General features: G+C 40.2%; 1 protein-coding gene across 1 annotated transcript in view; it reads left to right on the top strand.

The window, feature by feature from the left end:
* The window catches only part of INSC (INSC spindle orientation adaptor protein), a 134,330-nt gene that overhangs the window by 15,157 nt on the left and 102,513 nt on the right, over positions 1-16,660 (top strand). The gene's annotated exons all lie outside the window — the stretch shown is intronic.

The following is a 16,660-nucleotide window of genomic DNA, read 5'->3' as shown; positions in this document are numbered from 1 at the left end:
CTAATTCAGCTTTCTCCTCTTCCAGAGGGGAAATTGGAAGCCCAGAAAAAGGGCATAAATTGTCCAAGGTTGTATAGAGCACTTGTAGTAGAGAAAGGTTAAACAGCTTGTATGCACTCACGTTGGAGGATTACTATGTTTTAATTATGCATTCACATATCTCTTTCAATGGAAGAGAAAACTCTAAGGAGAAAATTGTTTTATGCATCTACTCTGTCATCTAGCTAGGGCCTGATGCAGAGCAGATGCCCTGTTGCCCCAGACCAAGGCTGATGTTAGTGGCCTCAGAGTGGCCAGAGGTGGAGTCAGAAAGGGCTGCCTGTGTTGGAGGTAGAGCTTGGCTCTGATCCCTCGTGCACTCAGATGGCCGGGTCGGTGACCATTTCTACCTCAATTATACTCACAGTCCTCGGCAAAAAGTCACTAAGGGCCATGAATCTGAGTGAGTAAAGGGGGCTCCTGCCACAAGGTGCCTGCTGAGGAAAGAGGACACAGGCGTGGGAGAGGGCTACATGTCCTGTCCCTGAGGCCGTTGCAGGGGAGATGGTTCTTGCCCAGCTTGGGAGAGCAGAGCAGCCCACAGGGGATTTTACAGCCTCCAGATGAGTACCAATAGTGTGTATTTTGGACTTAAATATGCTTAAAGGCTCCAAATTTGGCCTGGCCGGAGGCTGGGCCCCCAGGGACTTCACCTGACACACTTAGTTGTCCCACTGCTGTCCCAAGGAGTTGAAGGCTGCTTCTTTAAGGAACGATCCTGCTCTCTTTCCACAGCGGGCAGTGCTCTGTGACTTAGTAGCAGGATATCAGCTAGATCTGTCCTTTGTCTCGCTTCCATCCTTGCGTTCAGGATCCTAGTGGGGAGTGCTGAGCTGGAGACATTTTCCTGAAAAGTCAGAGGGATTTGGGCTGTAGCTGCTGCCCAGACCAGGTCCCTGTTGTCTGTGTTAGTACTGGATGGGTAATTGTTTCTTAAGCTCTTAGTTAACACATTCCGTTTGTCTTGTACTTTGGAGTTGGCAGAGGGTTTCCACAAGGAGGAGGGTGATTTATGCTCACGAGCAACTTGAATTTGTAGACACAGGAAAGTAAGTACCTCCAAGTTCAGCATCCCCAGGGAATGTCCTGGGCAAGGCAGTGGTGTTTTCTAGGGTAGCGTTATGGACTAGGTGAGGTTTTGGACAGAACCTGAGAGAGAAGGAAGGAAGATCTTGGGTTCGAGTTTGGGTTCAGCTCGAACTTGCTCTGTGACTTTGGCAAATCATTTGCCCTCTTAATTTTCTTTATCATAAACCACAGGATTGAAAAAAAGAATTCCTGAGGACCTGTTCTCTGTCCTCATATAACATTTCTAGGTTTCTTGGTTACATCATGCTAATGTAATAATTGGTTAGGACCTTAACTTCCAGATTTCTATCTCAGCTAGGGGCTCATTTTTCACTTTGCCTGATCTTTATAGATTCATTTCTTTGGGTCTTTTTGAAAATTCTTATTTCCATAGACCACATTGCCTAACAAAATTGCTCTTTTTTTTTTTTTTTTTTTTTAATGAGAGGAGGGGAGGCAGAGACAGACTCCTGCATGTGCCCCAACGGGGATCCACCCAGCAAGCCCACCAGGGGGCGATGCTCTGCCCATCTGGGGCCCTTGATTTGTTGCAACCAGAGCCACTTTTTTAGCACCTGAGGCAGAGGCCATAGAATCATCCTCAGTTCCCCCGGGCCAATGCACTCGAACCAATCTAGCCATGGCTGTGGAAGGGGAAGAGAAAGAGAGAGAGAGAAAGAGAGAGAGAGAGAGAGAGAGAGAGAGAGAGAGAGAGAGAAGGAGGAGTGGGAGGGGATGAGAAGCAGATGGTCACTTCTCCTGTGTGCCCTGACTGGGAATCGAACCTGGGACATCCAAACACAGGGCCGATGCTCTACCACAGAGTTGGCCAGGGCATATCGCTCTTATTTTTATGACCTCTTATAAGAATACAAAGCAGTGTTATCTCCATTCTTACACCAGTCCTTACAACAACTGTGCCAGGTAACCAAAATATACTGCTCACAAAAATTAGGGGATATTTCAAAATGAATATGAAGCTATAAAATATCCCCTAATTTTTGTGCCCAGTGTATATTGTTTCCAGTTTGCATATGAACCATCCTTGCATCCCAGGGACAAATCCCGCTTGACCATTCAATCTGAATTCAAAATAACACATTAAACAGATTATAGACCAGGTCTTCTTAATTAACCTTTCATTCCTCTCTTTTTTTTTACAGAGACCGTGGGAGTCAGAGAGAGGGATAGATAGGAACAGACAGACAGGAACAGAGAGAGATGAGAAGCATCAATCATTAGTTTTTCCTTGCAACACTTTAGTTGTTCATTGATTGCTTTCTCATATGTGCCTTGACCTTGGGGCTACAGCAGATCGAGTGACCCCTTGCTTGAGCCAGTGACCTTGGGTCCAAGCTGGTGAACCTTGCTCAAACCAGATGAGCCTGTGCTCAAACTGGCTACCTTGAGGTCTCGAACCTGGGTCCTCCGCATCCCAGTCCGACGCTGTATCCACTGCACCACTGCCTGATCAGGCCATTTCTCATCTTAAGAAGCTTTTTCACCTGCTTGTCCTGGGGATGGGCTGGACTCTTCCGTCTGTGGAAGGGGGCTCTTAGAGAAACCCTCTCAGCTGCTTCTCTCCAGCTCAGACAGCTAGATCTTTGCTCTGGGGCAAGAGGGAGCCTCAGGGGCAAGAATGCGCAAAAAGGAGCTCTCTCCTCCTATGCTAGGCAGGAGCCACAGTGAGTGTCACATTTCCCCTCACCCATTTCACTGTCTGCTTCTGATTTGTGATGTGCTTGTGTGCGTTGACTCTGTCTGCCTCTCTTTCCCCCTTCTCTGCCATTAACCAAGTATCCCAATTTCTTTTGGTCTATTTTGGGGCTATCCATTTAATTCTCTAGGTCAATATCACATTGTATTTGCTATTTGAAAATACTTTATTATCTAGCAGGAAAGTCCCTCTCATTATTATTATTATTATTATTACTACTATTATTTTTGAGGAACAATATGTTTATACATTTCAGAGTCAATTCATCAGGTTGTAGGAATAAAGCTTGTATTTGATCTACAGATCAGTATATAGTGGATTAATAGTTTTCTGTCTAAATACATAAACTACTTGATTTATTTTTGCCTTTTTTGGTATATTTTAATAATATTTCCTAATTTTCTCAATGAGGGACATGCACATTTTAAGATTAAATTTTTATATGCCATATATGTTTATATGTAGATATATGTTTTGCTGTCATTACATCCTCTCCTAAGTTTCACTTTATGTTTGTGCTGGTGTCTAGGACTATACATAGTACTTGATTTATGCGTATTCATTTCTAGCCAACTTTCTAAGCCCTTTTATAAATTAAAATAGTTTATTTGTAGATTCTTTTGGGTTTTCTACATTGACAAGGAGGGTGACTTGCTAGGTCATACTACATTTTTATAAGAATTAGAGAAAGAACCCATGTCTGAGAAGACATAGGCCCACGGAGGCTTGGCTTGCCAAATGGACTGCAGGCTGGTGTCTGGTGGACTCAGCCCTGTGCAGGGCATGTGGCTGGGTGGGGACACTCACTTCCTTGGTTGTGTGCTGTTGTGCACTGGTCAATGTGGAAGCCTTATGGAAAATAGTATCAACTGCAAGTAATGACAGTTTTTTTTTCCTTCCATATCTTTCCAATATTTCTTTCTTTCTATACTATCGATGTGGAAGCCTTATGGAAAATAGTATCAACTGCAAGTAATGACAGTTTTTTTTTCCTTCCATATCTTTCCAATATTTCTTTCTTTCTATACTAGCTAAGATCTTTAATACATGATAAATAGAAATTGGGAGCTGGGCATTTCTATTTTATTTCTGATCTCACAGGAAATGCTTTCAACATGTCATCATTATGCTTGTTGTTCTTGTTCTTGGTGTTTTTGTTTTTTGGGGTTTTTTTTTGTAAATGATCTTTAATCAGTTAAGGAAGGTCTCTTGTATTCCTAGTTTGCTAAAAGGTTTTGTTATGATTGGCTGTTGAATTTTATAAAATTATTTTTCTTCATCTATTGAGATGATCATAAGGGCTTTACTTTTTAGCCTATTAATGTAGCAAGTTTTTTCAATCTGTTTCTAATGCTAAAACAGCTGTATATTTTTAGGCAACACTCAATTTGGCCATGCTGTATTATCCTTTTTGTATATAGATAAATTCTGTTTACTAATATTTTAATATATTTTTATCTATGATCATATATGAGATTAGCCTATAAATTTCCTTTCTTATGTTCTTGTTTAGTTTCAATATCAAAATTATGTCAGTTTCATAAAATGAATTGAAGTGTTTTTTTCTGTTTTCTCATTTTCTGGACAAGTTTGGGTAAGTTTATCTTTGCTTGGCAGAGCAGAAACTCATCTGTGGGTGTCTTTCCGCCTAGTGTTTTCCTTAAGGGAAGATTTTTAACTACTGATAAATTTATTCACTGGTTATAAATCTATTTTCTATTCTGTCAACTTTGGCAAATTATATATTTTCCAGGACTTTATCTAGTTTATTTATGAGTCCAGTGATATTGCATCATATTCTTTTTATCTCTGCTGCATCTGTAGTAATAAACTTCCTTTAATTGTTAAAATTGATTACTTGTGTATTTTTCTTTTTTTCTGATCTTAAAAAGAAATTTGTTTTATTTGTATTTTCAAAGATTAAGTTTAACTCTGTTAAACATTTTATTTGTGTTTACATTTTTTGTGTATTTTTGTTGTATTTTGCTTAATATTTGCTCTTATTGTAGTATTTGTCTTCTGCTACTTTCTTTGGAATTATTCTCTTGTTCTTTTAAAATTTTTATGTTGTTAAAAGTTAGATATTCTTGTAATTTTCAGATTTCTGATTTAATGCTGTAATTTTTACTCTCAACTTGACCCATCTGTATACTATATAATTTTCATGTGTAATTTCATAATTATTTAGGTTTTTGTTCTTTTTAAAAAATTTTTATTTACTCATTTTATGGAGGGGAGAGGAAGAGATACAGAGAGAGAGAGAGAGAGAGAGAGAGAGAGAGACACACACACACACACAGAGAAGGGTGGAGGAGCAGGAAGCATTGCCTCCTATATATGCCTTGACCAGGCAAACCCAGAGTTTTGAACAAGCAACCTCAGCATTCCAGGTCGATGCTTTATCAACACTGAATCACCACAGGTCAGGCCTGGATTTGTTTTCTCATTTCTGTTATAATTTCTTCTTTGACCAATTATTTTTATGTTTAAATTATCTAAATGTATGGGGATATTTATATTGGCATAGAAATTGCAATCTGTAGAGGACCAATCACTTGAAATGTGCTGAATCTTGCTTTAAGATCTAGGTACTAGTCATCTAAAAAATGATTCCTAATTCTTTAAAAAGAAAATGTATTCCTGATAAGTTGAATGCAGTGCTCAATTTATAACTATTAACTCTCACTTAATAGTGTCATTCAAATCTCCTATATCCTTACTGATAATTTACCTGCTTGACCTATTAATTAATGACATAATGTATTGGAATATCCATCTGGGATTCTAGATTTGTTCATTTCTTCTTGAAATTTTATCAAGTTTTACTTTGTATAGTTTAAGACTATATTATTGTTACTAGGCATATCTTTATCTTATATCTTATTGATGGGTTGAACATTTTTATTTTTATGTAGTGAATCTCTATCTCTGTTATACTTTTTATCTTAAAGTTTGTCTTGTATTTTACAAATAGATTGGCACCAGAATTATTTAGCTAAATATTTTTATGGTATATCTTTTGTAACTTTTAACTTTAAGAGGTTTTGTTTTGTGTCTTTTTATTTTACAGATATTTCTGATTGCCAGCACATCGCACACTTTTTCTCTCTTCTCTCTCTCTCTCTCTGTCTGTCTCTCTCTCTCTCATGTGTGCTCTAAAATCTTTGCTTCCAAGTAGCTAGGTTACTTCATCTCCTCTTACTGTGATTACTATTATACACTGATACCTCCTCCTTCACACTTTTTTCTTTCTTCTTCCTTTTTCTTTATTACTTACTTTTTTCTCCTCCCCCTACATATTTTAAGGGTAATGTCTATTTCTTTCTCTATATATAGTCTTTCAGTTGGATACCCTTGATATTGTAACCTTAATAATAACCTAAGAGGCTAAAGTTAATTTATATCTCCATTTTCCTCCTCCCCAGATAAGAGAAACTTAGCCAGCACTTTAAGTTCCTTCGGTCATCCCTTTCTGAATTTACCTACAATATTTTAGTTTTATCTTTCTATTCTTGTCCCACAAATGAGGTATTATAATTGTTTCTTATAGTCAAGGTTTATTTGAACTTACATTTTTACATATAAGTTTGCTTATCATTCTTTCTTGCATCTCGAACCTTCCATCTGGTGTTACATTTTTTTCTGCCTGATATAAACCCTTTAGAATTCCTTTCAGTGTGAGATTTTTACTTGTTTGAGGAGATCTTTTTTTTTTTATCCTTATTCTGGAAAGAGAGTTTCTGTCACTACAGAATTTAAGACAATTATTTCTGTAATTAACTATTTTCTCATCATCCGCTGACTTCCATCATTGCTGTTGAGCAGTCATCTGTTGATCTAATTTTTCTTTGGTGTTGTTTAGTCTTCTGAGTTGAAGGTATAAATATCTTTTGTATTTTTCCTGCTTAGGATTCTTTGGGATTCTGTATTTAAAAGTTGTTTTGTCTTTTAAGAATTCTGGGAAATGTTTCAGCTACTATTTCTTTGAGTATCACTTTTTTTTCCATCCTATTCTATCTTCTCTGTCCCTTTGGAAATCTGATTAAATACCTGTTAGACTACTTTACTCTCTATTCCTTAGCTTTAGTTCTCACATATTTGCTCTCTCTTTGTCTCTTTGGGATGCTTGGATAATTTCTTTTGTTCTATCTTTTAATATAGCAATCTATTCTTTAATGGTGATCAGTCTGGTCAATGAGTTTTTTATTTTTATTTTTAATTTATAGAATTTAATATTTTCCCCTCAAATTATCTTGGCTATCTTTTATAGCCTTGAAAATGTTTCCAAGATTTTCTTTCATTTTTTTGAAACTAAAGTCTTTAATTGAGTTTTTATTCACCCCTCATAGATAACATGTGTTCAGGCCACAAACTTACGTGAAGGTCATATTGTGATCATTAATTCTCAAAAAGGTCTTACTTCCCTTTACTTCCTGTCCGAGTTGGGACAGACAATTTTTGTTGTTTTATACCTTCTATATTACAGATTTATTTCTCATTTATCCTTACACTGAGTTTCTGGCCCTCTGGACCCCTATTTGATCCTTTCCCTAGTCCCTAGGCTTTGTCCTTGGTCTGTCCTGTCCCATACACACATGAAACAGAAACTTAAGGAATACAACATTTAGTATATGTTCTCAAGGTAAAAATTCCTTTTAACTCTTGCTTATTATCCTGGTTCTTGCTTTTGCTTTTTATTTAGCTCTCTAAATTTCATTTTCACCAGCTTATTGATGCATTAAAAAAAATTAAGAACATCTTTATCAATTCTTTAAAATTTTTTCTTATGGAGAAATACTTTAGAATAATGGACTACCATATTGCTAAACATAGAATCTGCATGTGAGCTTTCGTTGTAAGAAGAGGAATACACTGTCAAGTAAAAATCAGGCGCTAAAAAAATATTGTCATGATATGGAGTTCCTTAAATAGAAGGTATAGTCTTTTTCCTCACTCATCTTACTAGTTGTGTATCTTAGCAAATTATTGAACTTCTCTGCATCTTCATTTTAATGTCTTTAAAATGGGATAAAGTAGTATTAATTATATTGGACTTTTTGAGAAATAAATAAATTTATTTACATGAAGCACTTAGTAGAGTGCTTGTTACATAGTACCCAATACCACATTTCATTGAATTAAAAAAAAATTATTATAGAGAGTGGGAGGAGAGAGAGAGAGAGAGAGAGAAAGGGGGAGGAATAGGAAGCATCAATTCTGTTTGTGCCTTGACCAAGCAAGCCAGAGGTTTTGAACTGACAACCTCAGCATTCCAGGTCGATGCTTTATCCACTGTGCCACCACAGGTCAGGCCATTTTATTGAATTTAATATGCCATAGATTGTAAGCTGCCCTGTTACTTCATAAAAAATATGCTTCCAATTAAACTATGATACAATGCCAAGATGTCATCGACTGAAACACATCCCAATTTCAAATGTTAAAATATTAAAAAAATGCATCTTAGAACCACCTGACTATAGTAAATTTTAGCTGTTATTATGAATGGATGCATAGAGAAGGCACTGGCTGAGAAACAGAATTTAGTCTCAGAAGTGATAGGACTTTAACTGTTTGTGGATATTTATTTCATCCCACCCTCACCTTATCAACTTTTGGACCCTGGATCTTTGTGTATGAACTAGAGTCAGTGTCCATTATACTAGACAGTGTCTAGTAATTGTCAGTAGACAAACACAATATTCTACCCTCTTCTCCAAGAGTGAGGAAGAAAAGGAACTTATATTTATCAAGAGACCAGTGTCAAGCATACTTATGGGTGCCTTAAATATAGCATTTACTGTAATTCTTACAATTAGTCAGGTTAATGAAGATAAGTTGCTATAACAAACTATCTGCAAGTATTAGTGGCTTAGCACATTATATCCATTTCTTGCTTACCCCACAGACTGTTGTGGGTTGGGTGATTCTGCTCCAAATTGTGAATCAGGACTCATCCTCTTCTATCTTTTGGCCTTGCCATATGGTGGCTTTCCAGTTGCTTTGGCATTACTCAGGAGAAAGGGGAAGAAAGAGGGAGTAGGGAGAAAGCATACCTTCTCTTATAGTAAATTTAAAATTGTTCAAGACTTCTCAGTTTCATTTATTCCTAGGTAACATTTTAGAGGAAGAAATTACTATAGGTCACAGTGATTGGAAAAGGCCTCCCAGGTGTGGTAGGATTAGAGTGGAGTCCTGAACCAGAGATATTACCTGGAAATAGAAAAAAAGAATTGAGGACATTTTGGTCTGGAAGTGCAGTGTGCCACGGTCAATGCTTGAAGTTATAGAAGAGGAAGAAATACTGAGGAATTATTAACATTCATTGTGCTCATACTTTGTACCGAATACCATGCAATGCACTGTTCGGTTGCCACTGTGACATATGGCATACTAGACATAAATGAGCCTTGATAAAATAGCACTTTGTAAAAAGGCTGTTTTTCATGTTTGACCCATTCTGTGCACCAATTAATTAACTTAAATTGCTATGTGTGGCCCAGTAAGTTGACACCCTGATCCAACATAAAGGATCCTTTATCTGAGAATGTTATGACAATGACAGTAGGATTTGTTGAGATTGGTTGCCTTGTGTCCACTAGGTTATTCTGTTTATGTGTTGTGACCCTAAAGTGGGTTCTGGTTCTCTGTCTTTGATTCCTTTTCATTAATGATCTGGTGGGAACCCTTTGTCATTGTGTCTGAGCCAAGATTCTGGTTCTGTCTAGATTTTCCTTTAATTTAAAAAAATTTTAATTTTTTGGATAAATTCTGTCTGGATTTATTCAAACGCCCCACAATATTTTGGTCACAAAGGGTACAAGTGGGATGTTAAATTTTCTGCAGCATGGTCTTTTTGTACTGGGTTTTAATTAAATCTCTTCTATTTAATATATTATGCTTTTTAATCCCCTATTGGGAAGCAGCTATTTGGGCCTGAGGTTTTGGTAGGAAATGGATCTTTTATTGGGTACTAAGATGGGTATCATGAGATTTCCTGTGTAGCACCATTAATTATCCTCCTGGGTCAAAGTAGTTTATTTCATTATTTCACTTGCTCTTATAAGTGTTATGCAGGATACATGATCCTACTGATGGTAACAACTCTGAGTATAGGTCCTATTCCCATTTTTTACAGATGAACAGGCTAAAGGTAAAAGCTGCCTAGAAAGAGACAGAACTGGAATTGGAACCTCAGTCCTGAATGTTGAATTTTCATGATCTCATCATGCAATTTTCCAAATGTTATTGAGCAGACTGCAGTTGGGAGGATTTGAGAAGGAAATAAAATCAGAGAAGAAGGTTGGATTATTATGGCTGTTAATGTAGCACTATCGTCTGCTTATGGCTTTAGAAATCAGAGAAAATTCCACTTGTGAAACTACAAAACATCGTGCAGCTCTCTCCTGTGTTTGCTTTCCCAAGGGGATGTAGACCCCCTCAACCTGGGTCCTCATCATGACTCAGAGAGTGAAGTAGCTTGCCCAATATGACCTCTGATCATGATTTATGAAACAGGAAGTATCCAAATTTTTACCATGTTGGAGCTATTCAATTTTCTCTAATGGCTCTTATCTGAGAATTATGTCTATTCGTGGCAGCCACGACCAGTAAGTCATTAGCTTAAAGTATACTTATTGTTAATTTTAGCACCCTGGGACCTGGGCCCAGTGAGAGAGGGCTCTCACTTTTGCAAATCAAAGCTGAGGAACATTCGAGCAGTTGGCTAACATTCACATCAGGAAAAGTTAGAAAGTAGAAACAGATAATTAAAAAGTTAGAGTAAAAAGTGGTTGACCAGCTGGACATAGTTCAGACTGGCTTTGTTCTGACTGCCTCCCTCCTGCTGGGCACTGTCTTCACCAGGAGAGAAATTGAACCAATCTTTATACCGAGTACCCCTGTGTGCCAGGCACTTCACATACGTGATCTCCCCGACCTGCACAGAGTGCCACAGGGAAGAAGCCATTACTTTCATTTTATCCTTCATCAATCCTTTAAAATTCTCTTTGAACCTGAACAGAGCTGAGGTCTGGATGGGCCCATCGACCTGATGCCCAGTGCCTCTGGGCTGTCAAACCAGGCCTTTTAGGGCCTGAGGGGACAAGGTCTGGTTCTCTGAGGTCTGCTCTGCCTTTTTGCTGAGCTCTGTTGCCTGGCAGCTATGAGGTGCCACTGGGGCTTCCCCCAGGGATCCAGAGCTTTCTATATTTCATGAGACTCAGTCCATCTAGCAGGGCTGGGTGACAGTTTGCACCTCCCTTGGGAAGGAGGGTTCTTAAAGTGTCTGCTGCAGGATGCTGGCCATCCTACCTGGCAATACTGAAATATCTCCGATGACCATTGCCACCCTCCTACAGGTCAAACAGAGGCCCAGAGTAGGGGCGAGGAGGGGAGCTCATTGCCCTCACTTCCCAAAGCTCGTTGCAGCTCTGCTTCCTCTGCAAGTCCCTAGCTCTCCAGCCCCAAGCTTTTGTGATCTCCCTGGCAGCTTGTAGTTCTCTTACATAACCCCTTGCTGCTGCTCTCACTCCTGGAGTCCATCCACTCTACTGGTCACCATGGGAGCTGAAATTCCACTCCGATCATTTCACTCCTCTTCTCAAACATCTTCACTAGCTCCCTACCACCCACAGCATAGAGTCCAAAGAACCCATCACTTTCATGTGCAGAGCCTAAGAGGCACCTTCCCTCCAGCCACTGGGAGATATCTGGGGGCCTGAATACCTGTCCCATTTTCTGGCCCCTTTACCATGGCCCACACTGCTTTCCTGGCACAGTGTCCTTGTCCCATTTCCACCTGGCCAAATTCCACCTGCATTTAATACCCAGATGTCACCTCCTCTAAGAAGTCTGCCCTACTCTCCTAGTTGAAAGTAACCACTCTTTTTTCTGCATTCCTATGCTAGTGGGATAGTTTCCTCTAAATGCCACCCCAAATCCAGCACTCTCTAGCCTTCTAGAAACACTTCCATATTCAGGATCCTGCACCTCTCACGACTCTCCTCTGTCTGCAATCTCCTGCTTCCAGCCCCTTCTCCTTCCTTAATTTCCACATTCTTCAACCATCAGCTTTAGGGCCATTTCCTGAGAAACTTTCCCTGACCTCTTCTTTCCACCTTCCATTCTCACCTAGTGCTGCTTGGAAGCCCTCTGGACCTCTCTTAGCATCCTGTCGGTTACCTGCAACTGTAGTTCTCATGCAGCATTGGGACTGTCTGTTCACCCATCTGTCTGTCTGTCTGGAGAATGCAATGAGCACAGAGCTGGGGGTGAGGAGGGAGGCTGCCCAGCTGGGTATGACCAGATCATGTGGACTACGTGAACTCAGAAGAACAGGGGGCTTTCAAGTGTCCGTCAGTGGACGAGTGGATTAAAAAGCTTTGGTACATATATACTATGGAATACTTTTCAGCCATAAGAAATGATGACATCGGATCATTTACAACATGGATGGACCTTGATAACATTATACTGAGTGAAATAAGTAAGTCAGAAAAAACTAAGAACTATATGATTCCATACATAGGTGGGACATAAAAATGAGACTCAGAGACATGGACAAGAGGGTGGAGGTTACGGGGTAGGAGGGGAGGAGGAGAGGGAGGGGGTTGGGGAAGGGGAGGGGGGCACAAAGAAAACCAGTTAGAAGATTGACGTAAGACAATTGGACTTTGGGTGATGGGAATGCAGCATAATCAAATGTCAAAATAACCTAGAGATGTTTTCTCTGAACATATGTACCCTGATTTATCAATGTCACCCCATTTAAATTAATTAATTAAAAAAAGAACAGGGGGCTTTGTCTCAATGGATATTAGGATGCAGAGCCCTTCGCATGCATAGCTGCAAAGGCCCACCCACAGTCGTCTCACTGAGTACTCAGCACGTGATGAGATAGGCACCTTCATCTCCCATTACTGTGAGGAAGCTGAGGTTCCTTCAGGATCCCAGCCAGTCAGTCAGCAAGTGTTTATTGATCTGATTGTTATGCACTAGGCACTGTGTCAGGAACAGGGGTCTGGGGAGACAGCAGTGAGCAGGACAGGTGTCTCATCTCTGTCCCTGGTACCCTCAGTGGAGAAAGATGTTTAGCTATTAATTTCACAGCAAACTGTTTAATTACAACTGTGATCAATTCTATGGGATGAGAAATAAAGAGGGGTAGGGGATCATATAATGAGGGGCTTACCACATCCTCAGGTCTCATTCCTTTTTTACCCCTGCCCAGGCTGCCTTCTCCTAATGAACACTTCGTTTAACTGGAGTTTAACAATATGCTTTCCACAGTATTTACTGTCCTGCCTCCATTGACAGCCCTAATGGATTCTGCAGATTAAACAATCCTCACTCTACCTTGAGCTGTACTTGGATTGGGCCATTAGACAACAGAAGAAACTACCCTTGCTCCTGGTTCTACTTGAATAATTTACTGTAAATAGCTCCCCTTTCCTCCAGAGCCCAGGCTGGCTTGTTAGCCAAATGGAGGTGAGCAAGGGCTGCCTCTAATGGGATGCAGGAGAGAAATTAGCCGTCCAAATGAGCAGTTCTACCAGCAAGTGTTGAATTAAATCAGAGAACCTTAAGACTTCAAGTCTTTCTTGTAAACCAGCCCCTCCTGGTGAAAGAGGCATAGCCAAGAGTCTTGCAGAACAAAGGCTGCAGGTTCTAGGGTGGGATTTCCAATGAATTAGGGGTGCCTTGGTGTAGGGGAGAGGTGATAGAGTTTCCTCTTTCTTGCTCACTCCTACATGTGTCCCTCTCTCCTTTTTCAACAGCAAGATATCTTCTCTACCCTGAGATATAGGTCTCAACGTCTCCTTCCATGAGGAGGGACACTCCCTCTTTGAGGCTACCATGTGCCATGCACATGATATAATATGATATGATATGATATGATTTTTGATATGATACAGTCTACTAGAGACTTTTGTGAGTGATCTCATTCAATCCTCATGAAGCTCTGGGAAGGCAGGTATACCTTCATGGGGGTTGATGATTTTCCCAAGGCCATGTACTAATGGGGCACAGAGTCAGGATTTAAACCCAGATCTGTCAGCCTCCCAAATTTAAGTTTATTTTGCAACACCAGTGAGGACATATAGCATGGGGTAAAGGGTTATCTTGAATCCATTCTTGGCTTCCTGGCGTGCTGTGTGGCTTTGGAGGGGTTCTTCTAAGTCCTTGCTGCCTGTTTGAAACAGGTCTCTTTGTAAACCTAAAGACACTTGAGGCTTGGCTTCGCTGGGACTGTGGTGTCTCCTTTAGGGACCATAACTCTGTCCATGCAACTGTCATGAAAGAAACTAACAAATGAGGGACAGAAGAGATGACCCACTGTCTATGTCCCTCTTCCTGCCTTCATCTGGGTACTGCTTTTGTGATTTGTCTCATTTTTCTGAAGACTGTTTTTCTGCCTTCTGGCTGTGTCACTGAGGGCCCACCCCAGGTGTAGCTGGAGGACTCACAGTCTGGGAGATGGGAACAGTGGGAGGCGCTGGTGAGAGAGAAGAGGGCCTGGCTGTGAAGAGTTGGGGCTGGTGTCGCCACCATGGAATGGAGTCCTGCTGCCTGTTAGCAAATACTGGACATATGTCACCTGTTTATTGCTCTCATTACTTTCATCTGCTCCAGCACCTCCTCCCGAATTATCAAACTTGGGTACTAGTCCTCTGTCTACTACTGGCTGTGTGATCTTGGGCAACAGATGTAATTCCACTCAATTTCAGAGGTCTTACCTGTAAAAAAAGGGATGATGATAATATTAAATGAGTTCATACTATATGGACCATTTAGAACAGGGCCAAGCACATAGTACCCACTCAATAAATATTAGCTTTTGTTTAGAGGCACTTTATATTCACATCAGCTGGGTTAAACTCTTTGATATTCCTTATATCACCTTAGAGATATTCTCTCTTACCTGTTTCTCATTCCCAGTGAATATAAGCTTTAGCTCCTCTGAGATATAATCTGAATCATAATCCTGGCTTTGACTAAGCAGTTCATTGTGTAGGGTCCTGTGCCCAGTCCCTCATTGAGCAAGATGCAATTTCAGACATCAAGGAGTCTTGTCTGATTGGGGAAAGGAGGCAGGCATAAATAATACAGTCTGTGAATAGGGAAGTGATTCACATACAGCCCAGATGTCCCCAAGAAGCTTGCCCACCTCTAGAAACATGTGTGATCACATGAACCAAGGTTTTGTTTGCTGGTGGCCTCCACTGGCATAAGTGCTGGAAAACTATGAATGAAATGATAAACAAGGACATCTCATGAGGATGCTTTAACAAATTCAACCTATATTAGACATATTGCATCTTCTCAAGCTAAAAGTCCAGTGGTCCCCAACAAAAAGGAAATAGATATATGGGCATGACCTGTTCCTACCGTGCCCTAGCTGGCTTTGGTGCTCACTGCTTTTGTCCGAAAGGCTCACAGATCAGTGATTAGGAATCTGTTCTAGAATTCTGTGGTTGCCAAGCTGTGTTCCTGGGATCTACTTTCATAAATTCAGAACATCTGCTTGCATCCTGGCTTCTGCTCGTGACAACTCTCCCTTTGCGTCCCTCGTTTACAATGCGATTTGACCCAGAGGTCCCCCCCAATATTCTAGGATGTGCTGCTTCACCTGGTCACAGAATCCTGGCTGGCTCACACTTAAAGGGACCTTAAACTTCTTCTTGTCTTTGTCTCCTGACAGACTTTAAACTTTAATTCCCTCTTCAGCAGTTTTTCTCTGCCCCTTTTCCTTCCCCATGATGAGGATAGAGGTGAAATAAGGTCAGCTTTTCCTGCTTTCTGATCACATCATCACTTCCACTCGGAAAAGTTGGTATTACCTTTTTTGGTCATGTAACCAGACATATGAAAAACGGAACAGATACTTTGTTTTGTTATTTCTAGCTTTTTCTTTTGTGTCATATTTTTCAGGCTGGTGACTCACTGGGCTCCCGAAATACATTTTCTCAATAATGAAGATAATGATAGAAATAACAATGCCGATACGAGTGACGCACACTGTCATTATGCTAGGTGTTTCATACGCTCTGTCGCATTTTCTGTATCTTCTTTATCTGATCATAAGGCTGAGCACACAGCAGACTTTCAGGACATAATAACAATAACATCTTCTATTTATTTAGCTCTCATCTCTATCCCTTATCTCCTGTTATTGTTGCAGAGTTCTGTAAAATAGATGTGAGTCTCAGTTATAGATGAAGAATTAAGGCTCAACATAAAAGTATTAAAAATTCATTCCACTCATTCTGTCATCAGGCACATAGATTGCTTGCTAAGTGTCCAGCTCTTTGCCTAATGCCGGGACCACAAGTGGGTCTTGTCCTTTAGGGACTGACAGTTGAGTGGGGCTCAGAGTGGCAGTGAGTCTTTAGAATTAGCTAAAGCCCTCATTTATTCTGGGCTCTTGCCTCTTCATACTTTTTAGATTGACACATTCATTTTTTATTCCAAGCACCATAAGGGGTACTTTATGTCCAGCCACATCACTATTAATTAAAGTCCTCCTCCACTCTTTTCTCATAAGGGTCACTTGTAATCACAGAGTAAGGGTTTAGTATTTCGGGACTTATCTCGCCCACCTCCTCTGTATCTTTCCACAAGTTCCTACTTGTGTTTTCTCTGCATGTCTTGAAATCTTCTGTCCTCAAGCTCAGAACATGTCAAGTGACAACCAATCCTCCCTTTTATTACTTTACCCCAGCAGCACCGACAGAATCTCCATTTTCCTCATGGAAAATGTCTTCCATGCTTGTTTGTTGGCTTGGAGAAGGAGTTGGCAGAGAGGGAGGGATGGCGAAGGGGCAAGGCAAGGCA

Source organism: Saccopteryx leptura, chromosome 1 (assembly GCF_036850995.1).
Source record: "Saccopteryx leptura isolate mSacLep1 chromosome 1, mSacLep1_pri_phased_curated, whole genome shotgun sequence".
NCBI lineage: Eukaryota > Metazoa > Chordata > Mammalia > Chiroptera > Emballonuridae > Saccopteryx > Saccopteryx leptura.
This window is presented reverse-complemented; position numbering and strand designations above follow the sequence as displayed.